General features: G+C 49.1%; 1 protein-coding gene across 1 annotated transcript in view; it reads left to right on the forward strand.

Annotated features, from left to right (window-relative positions):
- Nucleotides 1–962: 962 nt before the first annotated feature.
- Nucleotides 963–20,840, forward strand: part of KCNJ5 (potassium inwardly rectifying channel subfamily J member 5) — a 29,139-nt gene continuing 9,261 nt past the window's right edge. The window contains exon 1 of the mRNA XM_015537718.2: nucleotides 963–1,209. The gene's annotated coding sequence lies outside the window, so the exon portion shown is untranslated. The remainder of the gene's footprint in view (nucleotides 1,210–20,840) is intronic.

Here is a 20,840-nt window from a genome sequence, read left to right on the forward strand (position 1 = left end):
CTCCCCAGACAGCAGGCCTCTCTGCAGGGGATGGCCCATCTGCAGTTGCCTTTCCTGCAGCTCCCACTAATTAAAGAATAAACGCATGCAATCAGTCCTCCAGGCAGGGAGGAACCCCAAAGGGCAGGCAGTGGCTCTACTCCGCCTAGGTGTGCATTCAGCTTGGGCTCTAAGTCAATGGGAGACTTCTCTGAGCGGAGGGAGCATTTCCCCTTTCCCGCTATCCCTACCCAGGCCCAGGTCACATGTCCCCGGAAAGGCCGGTTAGACGGTGAGCAGAGAGCCCTGGGATCAGAGCAGACCTGTTTCCTGTCTCTGGACGGGACCACTGCCCTCACTGCGCCCACAGGAGCGGGAGGGCGAGGAAGCAACAGCAGCGAGGTGACTGAGCAGCCCGTCCAGGGCTCTGATCCAAGATTTCTGCCCTTCTAGTTTCTTCCTTTCCTCTGCTCCACCGCACCCACTCAGCACGCGCGCGCTCACACACACGCACAGGCGCGCTCACACACAGGCACACGCGGCGCTCACACATGCACATGCAGGCGAGCTCACGCACATGCACACGCGGGAGGGTGCGCGCGCGCGCGCGCACACACACACACACACACACACACTTGCACAAGATCTCCATCCTTTGCTTCTCTGCACGGCCAGAAGCACCCCCAGTACCACCAGCCCGGACGCGGCAGGGAGGGGGCGCGAGGGAGGGGACAGCTGTCCGCCCCCTCTCCTCGGGTGCTCTCCGCACCTCCCAGATCCGATTCATTCAGAACCGCTGCGTCCCGGCCCGCCCGGGAACCCCGCCCAACCCTCCCGCCCATCCCGCCTTTGCCCGGGGCCCTTTAAGTGGGTTATTACACGTTACACAGAGTCCTCCGTCCTGGGGCAGAAGGGGAGGAGAAGCGGGGGAGAGAAGCGGGCGGAGGTAGGAGAGGGGGGAGAGACGGAGGGGAGGGGGGAGCGCGCGCGAGAGAGCGAGAGCGTGAGCAGAGCCTCCGGCTGCCGGAGGAAGGGAGTGACTGAGGGGCTGGCGCGGGAAGGGACAGGATGGCTTAGCCTCTGGCCACAGGACCCCACGCCAGGGAGAAGCTCTAGGTGGACTCCGAGGCTGTGGTAATGGCTGGGGCTGGAGAGTCCCCGCGAGGGCCCTGAGCGCCCCTGCACCCAGAAGTTAGCATCAGTGGGACTTGGAAGCTCCCATCTCAACAAGTAAGTTGCCTTCTTTTCCTTCTGCATTTTTAACCCCCGCCACTGGTTCTGGAAGGCTGGATGGGTACCCTCAAGGTGCCCCTTGCCCTGGCAGTTAGCTTTTGCCAGGCATCTGCCACTTTGGGAGCCCATGGGGACTCAGTGGAGGGCTGAGGGCCGGTTTAAAGTTCAACCAGGAAATCCGAGCTCCCCAGAGCCGGCAGGTGCCCCGGGCATTGGGAGTTCAGTCTTCAGAGTGTTGTAAACATCTCAGTGCAGGTGCTGCAACAGGGTTACCTGGGGAGGGGGAGGGGGAGGGTCCCCAACCCCCCCCCCCCCCCGCAGTGGAATGAGAAGCCAAGGCAGGGTGGGGGCATCATCTACCCCCCCCCCACCCCCTCCCCGGGGTGAGGGTTCTGCCTTCATACCCGGGTGTAGAGGGCTGGGGGGAGGCGGCCAGCTCCCTCAGCCTTTGACTCTCATTTGACTCTTGCTTTCTTTTAAGTCTGGCCACATTGGAAACGTGGCCTTGCTCTTTCTGCCCTCCTTGCCGCCTGGTCACTTCTTGGAAGCTGGCAGGGATGGCTCCTGGGACCAGGTCTGGCCCCCAAAGTTCCAGGGCCTACCCTAAACACCAGGTCGGGGAAGGCTAGCCCAGCACCTGTTCTGAGAGCCCTCTGGAACACCAGAAGATCAACAGGCACATGACTGTTTGCTCTGTGTCAGAATGGGCCAAGCGCTTTGCTCTCTTTTCATCCTTTTAACAGAACCAATATTCACATCTGCCTTCTCCGGCTGAGAAGCTGTAGCTACGTGGGGCTGTGTAACTCGCGGGAGGTACCCAGCTCACAAGTGAGATTCTCACCTGGGCCTGACTCCAAAATGTACCTTTTTCTCACCGCTAAGCTAACCACATCATAGGGCTTTCTGGTTCACAAAGCACTTTTCCCAGTGGGAGAGAAGCAGTGAAAAAAAAGCTAATATTTATGGAACCAAGTACTGAGCCAGACACATTCACATGAGTTCATCTGGATGCCTGTCCCGCGGGGTGGAGGTCATTCGCCGGCTTTACAGATGAGACCACAGCTTTAGAGTTCTAAGCGGGAATAATGGCAGAGCTATTATCCCCTAAACCCTTGTCCTCCGACTTCAAAGCCAGACTCTTTCCACTATTAAACAGTAACCCCGAAAGGTAAGCTGGCCTTCCCAATCCGTACCTTTTCCTCAAAGCCGGGTGTAAATCCTATCAGCTGGCTGATGAGGCTCAGGGGCGCCCTAGAATCTGGTGGAAGAACCAAGCAGGGTGTGGATGGTGTGGAAGTTAGGGGGAGGAGGCCTTCGTTTGGGCTCTGGCACGAAAAGCTTTGTCACCTTGCCTGGGATTTTAAACTATTGATCTGAACTTAGATGGCCTCACGCACTCAGGGTGCATGCTTCTTGGCCGTAATATTAAGGAATTGTCGTTTATTGAACGCTGACTACATGACACTGGGCATTCTGTGTATGCGATGGGGTTGTCTCTTCTTCCATCAGCTGTTTCTCCTACTCCCCCCTTCTCACCTCTTCCCATCCCCTGTACCATCCTGGACCCAGACAATCTGAAACGGAGTTCACAGAGTAGAGACTTACAGCCCGAGGCTAGAAAAAGACAACCTTCTTTTACCTTGGAAGGAGTATGTTGGGCCATTTGTTACGTGTTTATTACTTGTCAGGCTCTGCATATTAATTATGAGATTGATAATATGTTATTACAGCAGCCTAAATTATCAGAACAGCACCAGGGTCACCACCGAAGGGAGAAACATCACATAGAGAGCGTGTCTGCACATTCCACAGTCCTCCCTATCTCCCTGAGCTGTGTTCTAGATACACTATCTAGCTCTCTGGCTGAAAGGGGACCACTCACACAGACTTCTGTCCTCTCCAAAAGCCACTACAGTCTGCCAGTACTCCTCACAGGCAACATGTCTTATTGAAGTAGCACGCCTGCATTAGACATGGGATGAATGAACTAACTCCATCCAGCAAGCAGTGGGGACAGGATAAGCGATAAGCATGAGCAAAGAGAAGGGGCTGGTCCGAAAACTCTGCTGCCTTCTCTGGGGATGCAGGCAGATCTCAGCGGGATTCCCCAACAGGGGCACCCCTGAGTCTGCGGGCACATCCTGAGCAGAGCCCAGCTCTCCCACTGTGGAAACATCAGCATGGCTCTGTCACAGACATTCTCTCTGCTCCAGTGTCCCCGGCCAGCTGAGTGGCAGCATCCCTTTGGGGCTTCCTGCAAATGCCTGCCGGGGTTTCCTGTCCAGAAATTCAGGAGACTCCAACACTGCCGTAGTCCCCTGTGACGGAGTTAACCCCACAGCAGGGAAGAGACAACCAGATTGTCCATTCTCCACTTAGCATTTGCTCTGAAAGTGACCTAGTTCCCCATGCCTTCTGTGGGCAAAGCCGCAAATAGGTGTGCTGGGCGCTCACGTACTTGAAAATGGCATCTACTTCAGCTTCTTGTTTTTAAATCAGTTCAACAACCATTTATTTGATCACTTAGCATGTGCCAGGAACAATTAACCTTTGAGAGCCTTGGAACGTGGTCCTTCAGGCAGGGTTATGCCTTCCACGTCAGAGCATGAGAGCAAAAGCTTGCATTTTCTGGGCAATACTGATTGAGTATTTCGGCTGGGGGTGGGAGTACCCTGGGGAGAAAAGAGGAGTCCATTCGGTGGTTTGAAGGAGCCATGTTTAGATTCAAATTTTCACTGTGTCTGAGCTACAGGCAGGCCATTGAGAGCTGGCAGCGTTTCTAAGAGAGGGGCCATCATCAGATGTCTCCTGAGACAGCTGTCAGCCATGGAGGAATTTTTCTCTTTTTCCTAAAGAAAAGATAAGAAGCATGGGAGATCAAACACAAAGGAGTGTAGTGAGGCATTTGAAACAAACAAACAAACAAACAAACAAAAACCACTTGAATGTATTTCTCTAAGAGACTTGTGGGTGGCTTTCTCTGGGATTATTTGGAAACGGAGGGGACAGCTCCCCCTTCCTGAGACCCTGGCTGCTGAGGAACGGGGCCATGTCCCTGCCAGTGCAGCAAGCTTATCTAGTTCCTCCTACCTTGACATTCTGATAAGTGAGCTATTCTAGTCAACAGAGCCCCGGATGGCAGCAAGCCTTGCCAACAACCGTGTTAACTTAAATGTCAGAGCCAAACCTTTAACACATGACCCTGGAGATCCTGGCTGGTGCGCAAATGTTAAGCTCCGTTATCATTCCAGGCCAGAGCACGCTGAGGGGCAAAGGTCAGGGATAACCCGACCAGTCGGTCAGGTGGCAACAGCGCTTCCGGGTCACCGAGGGTCAACCCACGTATGGCGGCCAGAGAGGCTGGTGGCCGGGGGTGGAGAAATAAATGGAGAAGGAGGGAAGGAGAGCCCACGAAGGGCTTTCAAACTCTCATTCTCTCCAAACTCTCATCCTCAAACTTGGTTGTTTGAGGCTGGGTGTGCTGTCCACCTCTTTGTCCTGTCCCACATCTCAGGCTTCTTACTGTAATATGAGGCAGGCCCTAATGCCATCTTCCTACATTATTTCTTACTGCTCATAACGAGCAGTGAGGAAGTAGGGCAGAGAAGTACCATCAGGGGGTTGAACCCGTGTCCTGTGTGTTTTGCCCTCCGAGTCTGTCCCTCCCAAGATCGTGCTGTTGAGCACTGGATGCCCAGAGTCTGGCCAGGAGGAGAGTGATAAGAGCAACAGAGACTAGGTCCTGCCTCCTTTCCAGGAAGCTGGCCATCCAGCAGCGATAACAGACCCCACAGGTGCCCAGGTTTATAAGAGCCCCTTACGAACCAAAGTTATGCCAGTCAGCTAACCTGGACTATCACAGAGCAACCCCACTGGACAGTAAGGTATGTAGGCCTTACAGTGACAGTCAGGATGCCTGAGTCACTTTGGAAAGTGTCCTTTATTGGACGAACTTAAATGTCACTCACGTATTCCTTTAAAAATGCATATGGAGGGGCCCCTGAGTATCTTAGTCGGTTAAGCGTCCCACTCTTGGTTTCGGCTCAGGTCATGATCTCGCGGTTTCGTGAGTTTGAGCCCCGTGTAGGGCTCTGTGCTGACAGTGCGGAGCCTGCTTGGGATTTTTTCTCTCTCTCTCTCTCTCCCTTTCTCTCTCTCTCTGCCCTTCCCCTGCTCACGCTGTCTCTGTTTCTCTCAAACTAAATAAATAAACTTGAAAATATAATAAAGATATAAAAATAAAAATGTGTATGGAGCTCCTACCACAGGCCAGACCCTGTGTAGAAACCTTCGCTACAAGGTTGGGTCATTGACACACCCTGCCTGCCCGACCTTGGAGTTCTCTCTGTTGACTACCCGAGGAAAGCAGACGTCCACAAATACCTCGCGGCATCAGAGCTAAGAGCCATCACAGTGAGGCAAAAGGGCCTAGGGAAGGCCAGGCAGAAGCAGGAAAGCTTTCCAAGGGGGCTCAAAAATTCAGTGAGGTGGAAGAGAGGAGGGAGCCTGAGGAAGGAGCCCAGTTCCAGAGGCCCTGAGACTGACCTAGAGGGGGGCAGGGTGGGGAGGGGCGGGGCTTGCACTTGCACTGGTCCTTCTTCTCATCCATTCAGATTCCCCCTGAATCTTTACCTTAAATGTTCACTCAACAAAACATTTCCCTCACAGCCAAGATCTCTCATGCTGCCCCTTTTTATAGCCACGCCTACTTCCCTCCGGTCCCACCTCTTCCTCACCCCCTAGCAGCCATTAACTTGCCCTCATTTCTAGTTTTTATCAGCTCAAGAATGTTATATAAATTTAGTCATACAGTATATAGCCTTTTGGTTTTTCTTTTTTAAAATATTTTTTAATGTTTATTTTTGAGAGAGAAAGAGACAGAGAGCACTAGAGCATGAGAGGGGGAGGGGCAGAGAGAGAGGAGGACAGAGGATCTGAAGCAGGCTCTGCCCTGACAGCAGGGAGCCTGATTCTGGACTTGAACCCATGAACTTCGAGATCATGACCTGAGCCGAAGTCAGATGCTTGACCAACTGAGCCACCCAGGCGACCCTACCTTTTGGCTTTTCAATCAGTATAATTCTCTGGAGATTGATCCAGGGATATGTGTGTGTGTGTGTGTGTGTGTGTGTGTGTGCATGAGTATATGGGCTGTGTCATATCTCAGTGTGGATGTGGAAGTCATTCAAACATTCACCCCTCGAAGGATATCTGGGTTGTTTCCAATTTGAGGCTATTATGAATAAAGCTGCTATAAATATTTGTATACAGGTTTTTGCATGAACATAAGTTTACATTTCTTTGGGATAAGTGCCCAGAAGTGCAATTGATGGTTCACATGGTAATTATATGTTTAGTTTTTCAAGAAACTGTCAAATTGTTTTCCATAGTGGCTGTACCATTTTACATTCCTATCCACAGTGTAGGAGTGATCCGTTTTCTCCACATCCTTGCCACTATGTGGTGGTGTCACTATTTTTTATTTTAGCCATCCTCATAGGTGTGCGATGATATCTCACTGTGGTTTTGCATTTCCCTAATGGCTAATGATATTGGCCATCTCTTCATGTGTTTGTTTGCTCCCCATATGTTCTCTTTAGGAAAATGTCCTTTCGTGTCTTAGACCCATTTTCTAATTAGATTGTTTGCTTTACTGTTGGATCTCGAGAGTCCTGTATGCATGCCAGGTACTAACCCTTGCCATATACATGGTTTGCAAACATTTTCTCCTACTCTGGAGCATGTCTTTTCATCTTAACAAGGTCTTTTTCAGCAAAACGTAAACTTTTTAATTCCGACAAGGTCCAATTTATAGGTGTTTCCTTTTATGGATGAGGTTTTCGGTGTCGAGTCGAAGAATTCTCTGCCTGCTGTAGATCTTGAAGGTTTCCGCAGGTTTTCTTTTGTTTCCTAAAAGTTGTACAGCTGTCTCGTTTATACTTTGTGCGTGATTCATTTTGAGTTACTTTCTGTATAAGGTCTGAGACTCAGTCACGTTCATCTTTCTGTCTGTGGCTATTGTTCTGATACCATTTGTTGTAAAGACAGTCTTTTCTCCATTGAATCCGGTTTGCGCTTTTGTCAAAAACCAGTGGGGTATATTTGTGAAGGTCTATTTCTGGGTTCCAGGTTCTGTTCTATTGATCTATGTGTCTGTCTCTCCTCCGGTTCCACTTAGACTTGATCACTTAGCTAGACAATAAGTTTTAAAATGCACTAGACTGATTTCTTCCACTTTATTCTTTTTCAAACTGTTTTACAAGAATAGTCTAGTTCCTTTACCTTTCCATAGAAATTTTAGCATAATCTTTCTACCTATGAAAAATCTGGTGGGATTTTGATAGGAATTGCATTAAGCCTGCACATCACTCTGGGGAGAATTGACATCTTTACTCTTATTGAGTCTTCCAGTCTATGAACACAGTATATTTCTTCCTCATTTAGATATTCCTTAATGTCTTTCACTGACACTTTTTTTTTAAGTTTATTTGAGAGAGACAGAGAGAAGAGAGAGCGAGGGAGGGGCAGAGAGAGGGAGAGACAGAATCCCAAGCAGGCTCTGTGCTGTCAGCACAGAGCCCGACACAGGGCTCAAACTCAAGGAACTGTGAGATTGTGACTTGAGCTGAAATCAAGAGGAAGGCACTTAACCGACTGAGCCACCCAGGTGCCCCTCACTGATATTTTGTAATCAACAAAATGTCTGATCTCCCATAAACCAACTGTGTGACCTTGTGCATATCACTTCTCAAACCTTCACTTTGCCTTCTGTAAAATGGGTATAGTAACACCTACCTTGACATGGCATGGAAAAACAAGACAGCAAAGGAGAAGCATCGGACAATAAGCACTTGATGACTTATTCCCCTTGATTGATCGTCTCTGTTCTTTCTTTTCTTCTTCTTGCCCGTATTCACTTTCACTGTGTTTTGTCTTTTCATCCTTTGTTTCTTAACCTACTTTCACTCTCAAGTCTTTTATTCTTAGGCTTTTATCTTTGTCATATTCTCGCTGACTTCTCCTGTCTATTCTCCCTTAGTATTTGTCATTCCTCGCATTTGGGGCATTCCCTGTGTTTTGTCCTTGGACTCTGAGAATGAGCCTAGAGCCAGTTAGCCTGGGTTTCAGTCCACACAAACACTAGCTTTGGGGCAGTTGGCTTACCCTGCCTTGTGCCTCAGTTTCTTCATCTGTAAAATGGGGGAAACACTATCTATCTTATACCTGTTCTGAAATGATTACATGAGTTAACACATGTAAAGCATTTAGAGTCCAATGTGGGGTATGGTGAGCCCCCAGTAGGTTTCAGCTATAATTATTGGGATTTTACCTGTCATACTGTTTCTCTGGTCTTTTCTCCCCGTTCACTTACCTGTCATCATCATCCCTTCTTTTTCCCTCATACATCAGTACGTTCATATTCACATGACTCTGCTTTCTCGTGGTTGTCTTCTCTGCACCTCTCCTGCCTCCTAGTCTCTAATCATCATTGATAAATTGGCACCAGCCCAGGAAATCTGTCCCTTGGGCTGTAGACAGGAAACAAGTGGTTTTTCATTTTGATTTAATTATTAATCTCCTTTATTATTTAATGCAGAATGCATACAGTGCAGGGTTACGATGAGGAGAATGTATTATAACCGTGCTGCTCGCTTTCAAAGGGACAGCAGGCTTAAAAAGGAAAAGTACTGGGTAGACAGATACAAATGTGGGGGAAATGGAAAATGAATTAATTTGATTTTCATGCCCTTTTATTCATGATTTTTCATACATCATCTGCAGGGGGCTGGGTGGGTGAATCTGCACTGTGGCCGGTAAGCCACGGCTAAGTATTAGGAAAAATAGACGGAAGGGCCCCTCGAGTGGCCCACAGCAGCCTGCCGAGAAAGGCAATGAGATATTCCATCTTAAGCAAATGAGGGCCAAACGAGTTGGGAACCTCAGTCACAGGCTTCCAGGCCTGCTCCATAGAGGCACTGCTCGATAATTAGGGACATATGAAATGTTCAATTGCTTGAAAAGTACTCACACCGTGATTAAGACTTTCAAATCTATATTCCATACCTTGAAATAGGCCTAATTTTGCCCTTTTAAAAATTTCTGGGTGTATTTGGACTCAAATCTACTCAAGGAAACCTTCTCAATACCATCAAAATGATCTTTTTGTCTCTGTATTTTCTCCAAAGAATTGAACTCCACCAGCAAGTGCCAGATCTGCCTGCTCCCGTTTCGGACAAGAACTGTGTCTTCCAAAAAAACAAAACAAAACAAAACAAAACCTTGAGTGAAACACCCTTTAATCCTCCTCTCCTTGCTTTTTATCTTTATGGTGAAGTGTCAGTATTTTTGTTTCTTTAATGACAAGTAACAGGGGATTAGTCCACAGCACTTCTCATAGAGTACATGTTTCTCTCCAGATACCATAAAATAATGCACAAGTTTTTATTACTTCCTTAGAATGTCGGTGCCGAAGTCTCCAAAGATGCAGTTTGAAAGACAGCTAATTATCTTCCCTTGTCTGGGCTGCCCACGGCTCCGAAGGCCCCAGACTCAACCTTCTGGTGCCCCTTGTGGCATTGACTGGCCCCCTTCACCAGAAGTGCAGCCAGAAGTCAAAGCCACCTGTTAAGCCTTTGTTACATTTTTCAGTGTTTATATGACATAAAACTTCACACTCAGTGTTGCTGTGTCTACAGTGTCATCATCTTGGGAGGGAGTTAACCAGCAGTTGTGTGCCCTGTGTAAGCCACAACTATGCAACTAGCAAGTGAGATTAATATTATAGGATTCTCATGAGCCAATCCAAGAGACCCCCAACAGAGATGCCAGTTACTATTATTATTCTATCCTGATGACATATACCAATAATACTGGTACTATTTCATAACTTCGTGCCTGCTCTTAGCCTGTAACAATTCAGGTTAGGGAACAAAGTATATTATACTATTATCTGGTAGTGTAGAATTTCCCTGAAACAATGGCAGCTATTTCATTACCATTATGATTCCCTTGGGTATTTCCATTTCTTACATTGGAAAGAGACCCCAGGTAGGGACCTATGCAGTAATGTGTAATTCAGAGCCAGATATGCAGCCAGGAAAGTCAGAATTATTATTCAGAACCAAGATCGCACTCTGTTTAGTGCTCTGGACTTGGATGGGCTTCACGTGGGAGAGCAGGAGAGCACCAGCTCTGCAATTTGGCCACGGTCAGTTCAAAACCGGGTTCTGCTGTTTAGGAGCCACGTGACCGTCAGCAACTTCTTTACCTTCTCTGACTCTCAGTCTCCTTGTTTGTCTAACAGACACAGTCCTTCGCTCTAAAATGTTGTTGGGATGGTTAAGTGAGCTGATTTACACAAGGCACCTATTCGGAGTAGCATACGCATGCACATTTCACTTCGACGGCTGTTCTGCGAAGAAAAACAAGAAGCGTCACCAGCTACAGGAAATAAATCGAGCACATGTTTTAAACGATAGCAGAATGAGTGGAAAGGGCAGGGAAGGTGGGGCGCAGACGGAATAGATGCTCTGAGTGGAAACGAGGCACAGCTGAGTTATTCTAGGAGCAGCCTCAGACCTTGACTTGGCTCTAGATAATAATCACACACCTGCCGAGGGGCCAGATTCAAGGGCTCCCCTTCCTTGGAAGGGAGAGAGGCTGCCCCAGGATGGAGGCCTGGGATGCCTGGGCAGGGGGAGATGTGTGAGTCTGTGACCGCTCTCCAGGAAGGGGCAGCCTGAGCCAGGCCGATGCGGTCGGGAGGTGGGCGGCGTGGGGGGGGGAGGGGCCTGAGGCCTGAGGCCTCCTCACCTGCCTTCCACAGTGGCTCCCTCGCAGTGGCCTTGGCAGCCGAGCTATCAGGAACATGGTGTGCCGGGACATCCGCAGTGATGAAGTGTCCTGACACAGGCGGTTCCTCCCACCACATTGTCCCTGGCTTCGTGTTTCAATGAAAGCCCTTCACTCTGCTCCTTCCACATGCAGCCCCCACCCACCCACAAAGCCATGGGAGACCTCTGCACTCCAGAGAGAGGGGTGCCCAAGTTCACTTTGGCAATGGCAGATCTTGGCACAACCCCCTTTACTGGGCACTCTGCTTGGAGCAGAACCAACAGTAGGCGTTCCCCAAGCCCTTGCGGGCCCACGAGAGCGAGGAGCAGCCTGGGCCTAAGACCAGCACAGGTGGTCGAACCCTACCCGCGTCAGAGCCTCGCAGTCCCATTGTTCTAGGGTTCCGTCATCGCTGGTGATCAGCATCCATTACCTGGGAGCCAGAAACGAGCTCGGGAGCTGACCTGCCCCATGCTCCTGTCCTTACAGCCCCCCTCTGGAGAGGGAGCTCCCTCCACCTCCATTTATAGAAATTATAGAACTTTCTCCCTGCTGAGAACCGCGTCCACCGTGACTGAGATGGCAGGCTGCAATGCTTGTCCAAGATTCTACTCGTGACAGCATACTTGCAAAGGGTGCAATCGGAGAGGGAAAGGCAGCTAGACAGAAGATTCACTGTAGGAAGGCGGAGGGGTCGCGACAGTAGCCTGCACAATGGAGGAGACTGGGGAGGACAAGGCTGTCGGTGAGGAGACAGGGCTTGTTAGGACCATAGGAACCGGACCAGTGGGCAGGGAAGGACAACCCATTTACCCCTCTCCTTGCTGTGATGTGAGTCCCAGATGGGCCTTCTGGCTTCCCGTGTACTGAGGGCTGACAGGCCGTGTTCACAGAAGACCTGTTAGGGAAAATTTTCTGGTGCCACCACAACTCTTAACGCCATGCTCAGCATAACTCAAAGTACAATCCAACGCGCCCATGTGAGGAAAAAGCCTCTCTCCGACTCAGGAGCCCAGGAGTATAAATTGGCAGCTGACAGACTGAATCTGACTCACGGATCTATTTTCTTTGGTTAGCTTGCTGTTTCAAAAATCGTTGAATTTGTTGTCAATGTTGAAAAAAAAATCCCTGTTTAAAAGTCTTCATCTAAAAAAAAAAAAGTCTTCATCTCTTGCTTTTCTGGAAAAAGAAAGAGGAAGGTCTTACGGCACCAGCTCCACAGTCTGGCATGGTAACAACCAGTAGCGGCTGAATAACAGTTGTTCCCGTTAGGACTGTGGGTGTGTCCTCACCTCACTCCCCACCGCTCCGTATTGTGCTCCCGAAACCCAGAGCAAGTTTTGGTTGCACTTATGTATTCATATAATTGCTTTTCCCAGGATAAAGAGAATTAAATCTTTTTAAATCCTTGTCTCTATCAAAAACATGAAAGTGAAAGCCTAAAGAGAGCTTCTATTCGAATGCAAAATGGCAGAAAGTATATTATCTGTACATGGCCAGTGAGCGCGGAAAGAATTCAGCCGAGCACCTCTGCTCACTGAGCTCCATGGACCGCAGAGTCTGGCACCAGCCTCATGGGTTCTGGTTACCACAGGCTGCACGCCCCACTCAGCTAAGAAATTCAGGAATGGCAAGGTATTCACCCACTCCTGGCAGAAATAGACACACCTTAGAGGCAGGAGACTTACTCTTAGAGGAATTGGTGACTGCTGGGAAGTTGTGTCTTCCCTGTATGGGGCCATGTTGTGCAAACCCTGACATTTCTGGGAGTGGAAGGGGCACTCGGTGATTATACCTGAACAGGTGTCAGCTGGGACACGGGGACCCCCCCCCCCACCCCGTCTCTTTGGAACAGTTAGGGACCTGTGGGGGCAAGTGTTGCCGTTGTTAGAAAAAGTCAAGGAGCAGCTGTAAGCCTGAGCAGGGGGCCTCTGAGGGCAAGTAGGAGGGTGGATGGAAGGTACAGTCCCCTCGGGGGGAAAAGGAAGGCGGCTCTGGGCAGCCTGGGGACGTGGGGCTGCCCAGCAGCAGATCCTGAAGTGGTTGCATGGCACAGACCAGGCGCGTGTCCGTCTGGCAGTCTCCTGGGCCAGATATTTCAGGGTCGGGTCCCCCCTGAGGCTCAGAGCCACTGAGAGCCTGGTCGAACCCCGAGGGCCGAGGACGAGTAACCTCAGAGGCAGCGGCAGCCGCTTTTAGAGGGTTTAGAATCAGACACACGCGGTCCAGCCGCTTAATAGCTCAGTTACGTTAAGCAAGTTACTAAATCATCTGTAAATTAAGGCAGGCTTAATAGATTTATTTGAATATTAAATGAGACAGTGTGTAAACATCACCTGGCACAGAGATGGCGCATGACAGGTGCTTAGCCCACCAGCGTCTCATGGCAAGCAGGCTCACTCCACCTCACTCGCCGGGTACCTTCCTCACCAAGTCGTTCCTGGCCCTTCCTCACTCACCCTGGCCAAGCCAAACTAAGAACTGTCTCTTGGTCTGGCCATCACTCTCTGCTACCCTGTTTGCCATGTGTTCCCCAGCAGGCCGTGACTCCTAGAAGGCAGAAAAGACACTAGTGGTCCTGGATCTTGGTTGCTGTTAGAATCCCCTGGGGTCAGGTTCTCTGGGGGCGGGACGTAGGCATCAGCCTGGTGTCCAGCTCCCGGCTGATTACAATGCGCACCTGCAGGGAAGTCTTGCAACTCCAAGAGGACCAGCAGGGGGCGCATGGGTGGCTCAGCTGGGGAAGCGACCACCCAAGAGCAAGGACTCTGGATACCCGCTTAGGTTAGGATCTCAGGGTGCCTGAGATCAAGCCCTGAGTCGGGCTCTGTGCTGACAGCATGGAGCTTTGCTTGGAATTCTCTCTCTCACTCTCTCTGACCCTCGCTCCCGTGCCCTCTCTCTCTCTCTCTCTCTCAAAATAAATAAACATTAAAAAAAAAAGAGAGAGAGGGGCGCCTGGGTGGCTCAGTCAGTTAAGCGTCCAACTTCGGCTCAGGTCATGATCTCACGGTTCCTGAGTTCCAGCCCCACGTCGGGCACTGTGCTGACAGCTCAGAACCTGGAGCCTGCATCGGATTCTGTTTCCCCTCTCTCTTTGTCCTTCCCCCGCTCACACTCTGTCTCTCTCCCTCTCAAAAATAAAATAAACATTGGGGTGCCTGGGTGGCTTGGTTGGTTAAGCGTCTGACTTCAGCTCAGGTCACGATCTCACAGCTCGTGAGTTCGAGCCCCGCGTCGGGCTCTGTGCTGACACCTCAGAGCCTGGATCCTGTTTCAGATTCTGTGTCTCCCTCTCTCTCTGCCTCTCCCCTGTTCATGCTCTGTCTCTCTCTGTCTCAAAAATAAATAAACGTTAAAAAAAAATTAAAAAAAATTTAAAAAAAAACATTAAAAAAAGTTTTTTTAAAAAAAGAGAGGATCAGCAGCATTAACATGACTGGAAGCTCCTTGACAAAATGCAGACTCTGGGAACCCCAGACCAGCCGAATCAGAATCTGCATTTTAACAAGATCTCTAGGACTAGAAAGCACAAGAAAGATGGTAAAGTGCTCATCTACCTCCTCCTACCCCTAGGGCCCAGCACAGTTAAAGCCTGCAGTGACTGGTCAGTGGAGGTCTCACGGATTGGATGAATGACTGAATCTGCGCATTACAGTTTTCGATGGGCTTGTACGCCTAGTCTCACATGTGCTATCACCCAGATCATTTTTGAACTTAGGTTCAAAAAATAAAACCACAACACACTAAAGAATAGGTTTCCATCTAGGTGAACAAGAACAAATAGCTGCAACATGATTGCACTTTAAAATAAAATACCTGATGGGTTTTTAAAGATGTATTACTACTGTGCTCTTTTGCCATTAAACCACAGAATGCGCTGAAGTTTTTCTGTTTTTCTTTTTTTTTTTTTTTAAGGATGGTAATTTTGAAAGCTGGGAGAGCGGGACTGGCCCCCTGGCAGCAGCCAGCCCATCAGTGTGGTTTGGACACAGGCTCTGGGGGTTTGGGGCCGCTGACCCCCTCCTTGGGGAAGCAGGGTTCAGACATGGATTTCTGGGCCAGCCCCACCCATCCAGGGGACAGGGCCGGTCTTGCTCTCCGCTGCCCCCCGAGCTTCTCCAGCTGCTTGTGCGTCGGTCAGGAAGGGCAGCCCGGGGTGGCCCCGAGGGAGCTATAAAGGCAGAGGCCAGAACTGCAGTTTCCAACCTTTCGTCCTCTGGCAGCCTGCTGAGAAAAGAAGGGTCATGGAAAGCCCCCTGCGTCTCCTTCCAAGAGACCAGCAATGGGAGAGTGGCCGGGGTCATGCTGGACACGCCAGGGGACCCCGACCCCATGCTCCAGGCCCCCCCCTCTAGGGATTCCCAGATTCCTGCCATGCTCGTGCTTAGGGCTCCCCTGTCCTGGTCACCTTCCCTCCCCCTCTTCATCCCGCTCTTGCCCCAGGAGGGCAGCTCATCGGGACCCAGGAAGAGAGGAGCAGAAGAGTGAGCCACCCATATCTGAGCCCCAGGACAGCCTCTGCCTCTACGTGCAAGGGCCACAGGCGAGAGAGTTCTTAGGAAGTTCTTCAGGCCCAGCCGCTTGGGGACCCCAGAGAGACCAGAGCGAGGTGAGAGCTCCTTTCCAAGCAGCAATGACTCATCCAGCACAACTACTGTGGGTTCTAGAGAGCTTCTCCACAGTTGCTGCGTGACTGGGCAAGTTATTCACACTCCCGCCCAGTGTCCCTCTTTGGAAAATAAAGACCATGCTTCCCTGTGGAGTGAAAGAAGCTGCTGGAAGCATGATGCTGACACCCAGTAGACACTAGGGGCTGTTGGCTCTTTCTTCTCCTGAATTGCTTGAAGCCCTCCTGCCCCACCCCCACAACTCTACCTTGGATGGAAAATAAGTGCTGGCCTCAACCTTCATCCAGTCTTCACAGCAGCCCTCCCTGGTTGGTCCCATCATCATCCCCATTTTGCAGAAAAAGTAACTGAGGCTCAGAGCAGTAACTTCCCCCAAAGTCCCTCAGCTCCAGGTCAGATGAGAAGCTGGGCAATCTGATGCCAGGGTCAGCTTTCCTAACTACTTATTACCTGGTTCCCCCTTCTAGTCTGTGTTAGTGGGTGTTTTTGGTTTTGTTTATTTTTGTTTTGTTTTGTTTTGTCTTATTTTTCTCTGCACAACAAACGACTGTAGACTAAATGGCTTAAAACAACAGCCAGTTTTAGGCTTAGGGTTCTTAAGTAAGAAGTCCAAGCATGACGTGACTGTGTTCTTCGCTCTGAGTCTAAGAAGACTGAAATCCAGGTGTCAGCAAGCTACGTACTCCTTTGGAACTCAAGCTCCTCTGGTTGTGGCAGAACTTAGTTCTTGACGGTTATTAGGACCGAGGTCCCTGTTTCTTTGCTGGCTGTCACGAGGGGCTGCTGTCAGCTCCCAGAGGTCACTACTTTCCTTGCCACTTGGCCCCCTCCATGTTCACAGCTAGCCAAGAGCCTCTCCCTCTCATCTAATTCTGCCCATGCCTCTAAGCTTCTGCTTCAGAAAAAGCCCCAGTCCCTTTAAGGGCTTACCTGATTAGGTCTGGCTCACCCCAGGTGGTCTCCCTTTCTTAAAGTCAGCTGTGGCGTGTCACAGGAGAGAGTATCCCTTCCCCAGATCTGGGGGAATTACAGGGAGTTTCTATGGGGGGGGGTAGGAATAATGGGGGCATCTTAGAATTCTGCCCGCCTGCGTGTGCCTTCTCTATACCCAGCACAAACTCCATTGGTAACACCTTTAATGCTCCCTGCTAATCTTTCTCTCTTTTTTTGATGTTTATTTATTTTTGAGAGAAAGAGAGACAGAGCACAAGTGGGGCAGGGGCAAAGAGAGATGTAGACACAGAATCTGAAGCAGGCCCCAGGCTCTGAGCGGTCAGCACAGAGCCCGACGTGGGGCTTGAACCCATGAACCTTGAGATTATGACCTGAGCTGAAGTCGACACTTAACCGACTGAGCCACCCAGGGCCCCTACTCCCTGCTAATCTTGAAGGTCCTCGAGAGCACTGGGACAGCCTATTCATCAACCATTTGGAGCATTTTCATATTTCAGTAATAGCCACAGAGATTCATGTAGAACAGTATACAAATATTTAGCCTGAAATAGGAGTATGTTCTTCATGACCCCCCCTCCAGCCTCATCCCATATCCCAAATCTCCGGGAAGACACTGACTCAGCATATGTAAGAGAGAAAGGAAGAAATCGTGAAGGATATCTGCTCTTCCCCTTTTCACAGTAGGGAACCAGTCTGAAACAAGACTCCCAGCCTAGTGCTCCCTTCCGGAAACCCTGCCGACTTCCAAGTGCAGCTTGTATCAAGGGACTGTGTCCATGGCTCCTGACTTTGTAGAAAAAGCATCCTCATGACACAGGACTTTGTTTACCATGTGTGTCCAGTGGGGGAGGGGTGGGAATTCTTAATACAGAGGTCCCTTTAAAAGAATGTCAGATTCACTCAGGCATCATCTAAACTCACAGTTTGTGAGTTCGAGTCCCGCGTCGGGCTCTGTGTTGACAGCTCGGAGCCTGGCGCCTGCTTCGGATTCTGTGTCTCCCTCTCTCTCTGCCCTTCCCCCACTCGCACTCTGTCTCTGTTTGTCTCTCAAAAATAAATGTTAAAAAAAAATTTTTTTTAAGTACAACTTCCTTTGATTGTGCCTCCTTTCATTCTTTCTCCGTTTGTGCTTTTATATCAAAGAGTTTTCACCACTTTGCTGGACTTCAGGCTCTGTCTTTCCCAAGAGTTTTAATCATGTCTGGGCACAGCTTCCTACTCACAGACACAGGAAAGGATTACAGATGAGTAGCGGCACCAGGCCTGATGGGGTTTAATGGGATTTGCTCAAGTCAGTGCCTTTCCTGGTCCTGCAGAGAGCAGCTCTCTTACTGGCTTGCCTCCTCCAGTCCAAAGCCTCTCCCCAGCCCAGACCCCTGGGTTCAAAGGGGGCAGTGCTAGACTCTAAAGGGCATGGAGGCTGGGTCTGTATCACCTCATTCACTGCTTACTCTCCAGCTCTCAGCACAAAAGCTGGACTGGTTCCTCCACTAACGCTTGCTGAATGGGTGCATGAGTTAATAGAATAGATCTTGAAAATCTGATTCAAAAGGCTCATCTCCATCGTCCCTAAAAATTCTTTTCATGTTATGGGCCCATAGCATTGGAGGCCAAGATTTCTAAAATGGGCATTTCACTTAATCTTACGAAGAAATCCGGGTAGGAGAGGCTCCATACCTGTGAGCGTGGTGCCTTGCCCAGCAGATGGCCCACTGGGGCCCTTCAGTCCTTGACTTAGATGCTCTGTGTCTCTTTCTTCATCCGTCAAGTGGGGGTTAATGGGACATTGCATGAAATTTCAATTCAAGGAGAGTTTGTGGATCTATATTTACATTCACACTTCTGTTTGTTTTCATGTAGTCTTTCCCTAGATCCCCATAATGGCCCCCAGAGCTGGAATGGTGGAAAATATTATCTGGGGTCATAGCAGAGTAAACTGAGGCAAAAAGAAAGTTAACACTGTTTTTCCTTGGGTCACAGAACAAGTTTCTTGGAAGCTGGGCTAGAACCCAGATCTCAACCTGGGCTGAGCAAGAAATGATTCCGGCAGATGATTTTAGTACACTTGGAGAACGGATGCCAATATCAAGTAAACCCTTTCCCTGTCTGCTGAGCACAACGAGTTCTCAGATCTTGACTGAGGGGTCCTAGAAAGTCTTTCTCTGTTTCTACTACAGAGCAAGGCTTTCTCCTACAAGAACATACAAAAGTATGTTTAAAAGTAAAGAAGGAAACAGTGCAGAAAATCAGCAGAAAAGCTATTTCTCTGGAAGAGCTGGGGCAGGAGAATGTGCTTCCCCAGGTGCCCTAGCCAGTGACTCATTCTTGCCAGCACTGCACCTGCCCTTGCCCAGAGTGAGTGGCTTGGGGAGTCCATGGAGAGCCCTCCTGTTAGACCCCTCTCTGGGTTCCAACAGCTGGAGTCCCCAGGAGCACACAAGGCATTGGAATTAGCAGCAATTCTCATTGTTTCTGGGCATCTCTGAGTGAGTCGTCAGTAAACAGTCTCCTACCGAGGGGCAGAGTGACATCACGCTTGGGATTCTGCAAAGCAGCACCAAGCATTTTGCTCCTGGTTTCATTTATCTTTGTAACTGCCATGTGAGGGAGCAGGGAGCAGGTGGCCCTCTGCAGAATGGGAAATGGCCAACGGATGTCTGAGACAAACAGCCTTCCTGATGACCCTTCAATGTGATATTTTAAAGGTTACCTTGAAATTGCTGCAACCACCAAGGCAGCAGAGAAAAAGGTCTGCCAGGATCATCTGACTTTTTTGTGATGGGTAAACTCTTCCTCCATGGTTTATAGAACATGCATCTGGGATTTGCTACCAGGGACCCTGCTTCCTCGGAATGGGAGCACCTGTGAAATCAAGACAAGTTTACTTGCAAAGGTGAAGGGCTGAGTAACAGCATCTCCTGAGGTGAATTTCCCCCAGGATCAGAAGCTCATAGAACTTTCCAGAATAGACAGCTCATTAGTTGAAGCAGGAGCCATAGAACATCAATGTCTAGAAGCCATTGTATGGTGGGTCCTGTGAGACCCCAGGCTGGAGCTAAATAAACCAAGATTCAAATCCTAACACAGCCACTTAACTGAGTTTCATTGTCCTTGCCTGAAAATTGGGGGGATAATAACAGTTCCTGTCTAATAGCTTTGTTGTGAGAAATGAGCTAATGGATGTAAATTTCTTAGCACATGGCCTGGTTCATGAATGCTCAGAAATTTAAGCTGTGATTATTAACTGTAGAGATTCTCATGGTCGTTCCTAGTTTCAGCAGAGTCTTAAAGTAGTTGTTTTTTTTTTAAGTTTATTTTTTTTATTTTGAGAGAGAGAGAGAGGCAGAGAGAGAGAGAGACAGACAGAGAGAGAGACAGACAGAGACAGAGACAGAGAGAGAGAGAAAGAGGGAGCTGGGGAGGAGCAGGGAGAGGGGGAAAGAGAATCCCAAGAAAGCTTCATGTTGTCAGCAACAGAGCCTGATGTGGGGCCCAAACTCACAAACCATGAGATCATGACCTGAGCCAAAACCAAGAGTCAGACGCTTAACTGTGCCACCCAGATGCCCCTTAAAGTATTTTAAATGCGAGGGGGCAGAATATCTGAAAAATAGTGGACTATTACAGGTATCTAGATGTTACTTTAAAGTATGGCATATCCTCCAAAAACATTTCACAGCCCTTTCTGAAAGTTATTTTTTGAGATATTTGAGTAAAATATTGAGATATTTTACTGAGATAATTGGCATGTAACATTGTATTCGTTTCAGGTGTATAACATAATGATTTGATAGATGCATACATTGCAAAACGATCACCACAGTTACTTAACATCCATCACCACGTGTAGTTACAATTGTTTTTCTTGTGACAAAGACTTTGAAGACTCGTCCCCTTAGCATCTTTCTGTTAACTGTAACCGCCATGCTGTACATTACATCCCCAGGACTTATTTTGCAACCAGAAGTTTGTACCTTTTGACCACCTTACCCATTTCGCTGGCCCCATAAGCCCTCTGCCTGGTAAGCACCAATCTGTTCTCTGTATCTGTGAGTTTGGTTTTCATGCATTCTTTTTTGATTCCACATAAAAGTTTGCAGCCCTTTTGAAAACCTTAGGGGCATTAATGTCCTGTCCATTTCAGTTTTTTAGAGGCCACAGAATTACTGTGTCAAGATTTTTAATGGTGGGTCTACACTGTAATTTGTC

Source organism: Panthera tigris, chromosome D1 (assembly GCF_018350195.1).
Source record: "Panthera tigris isolate Pti1 chromosome D1, P.tigris_Pti1_mat1.1, whole genome shotgun sequence".
In the NCBI taxonomy this organism is placed as follows: domain Eukaryota; kingdom Metazoa; phylum Chordata; class Mammalia; order Carnivora; family Felidae; genus Panthera; species Panthera tigris.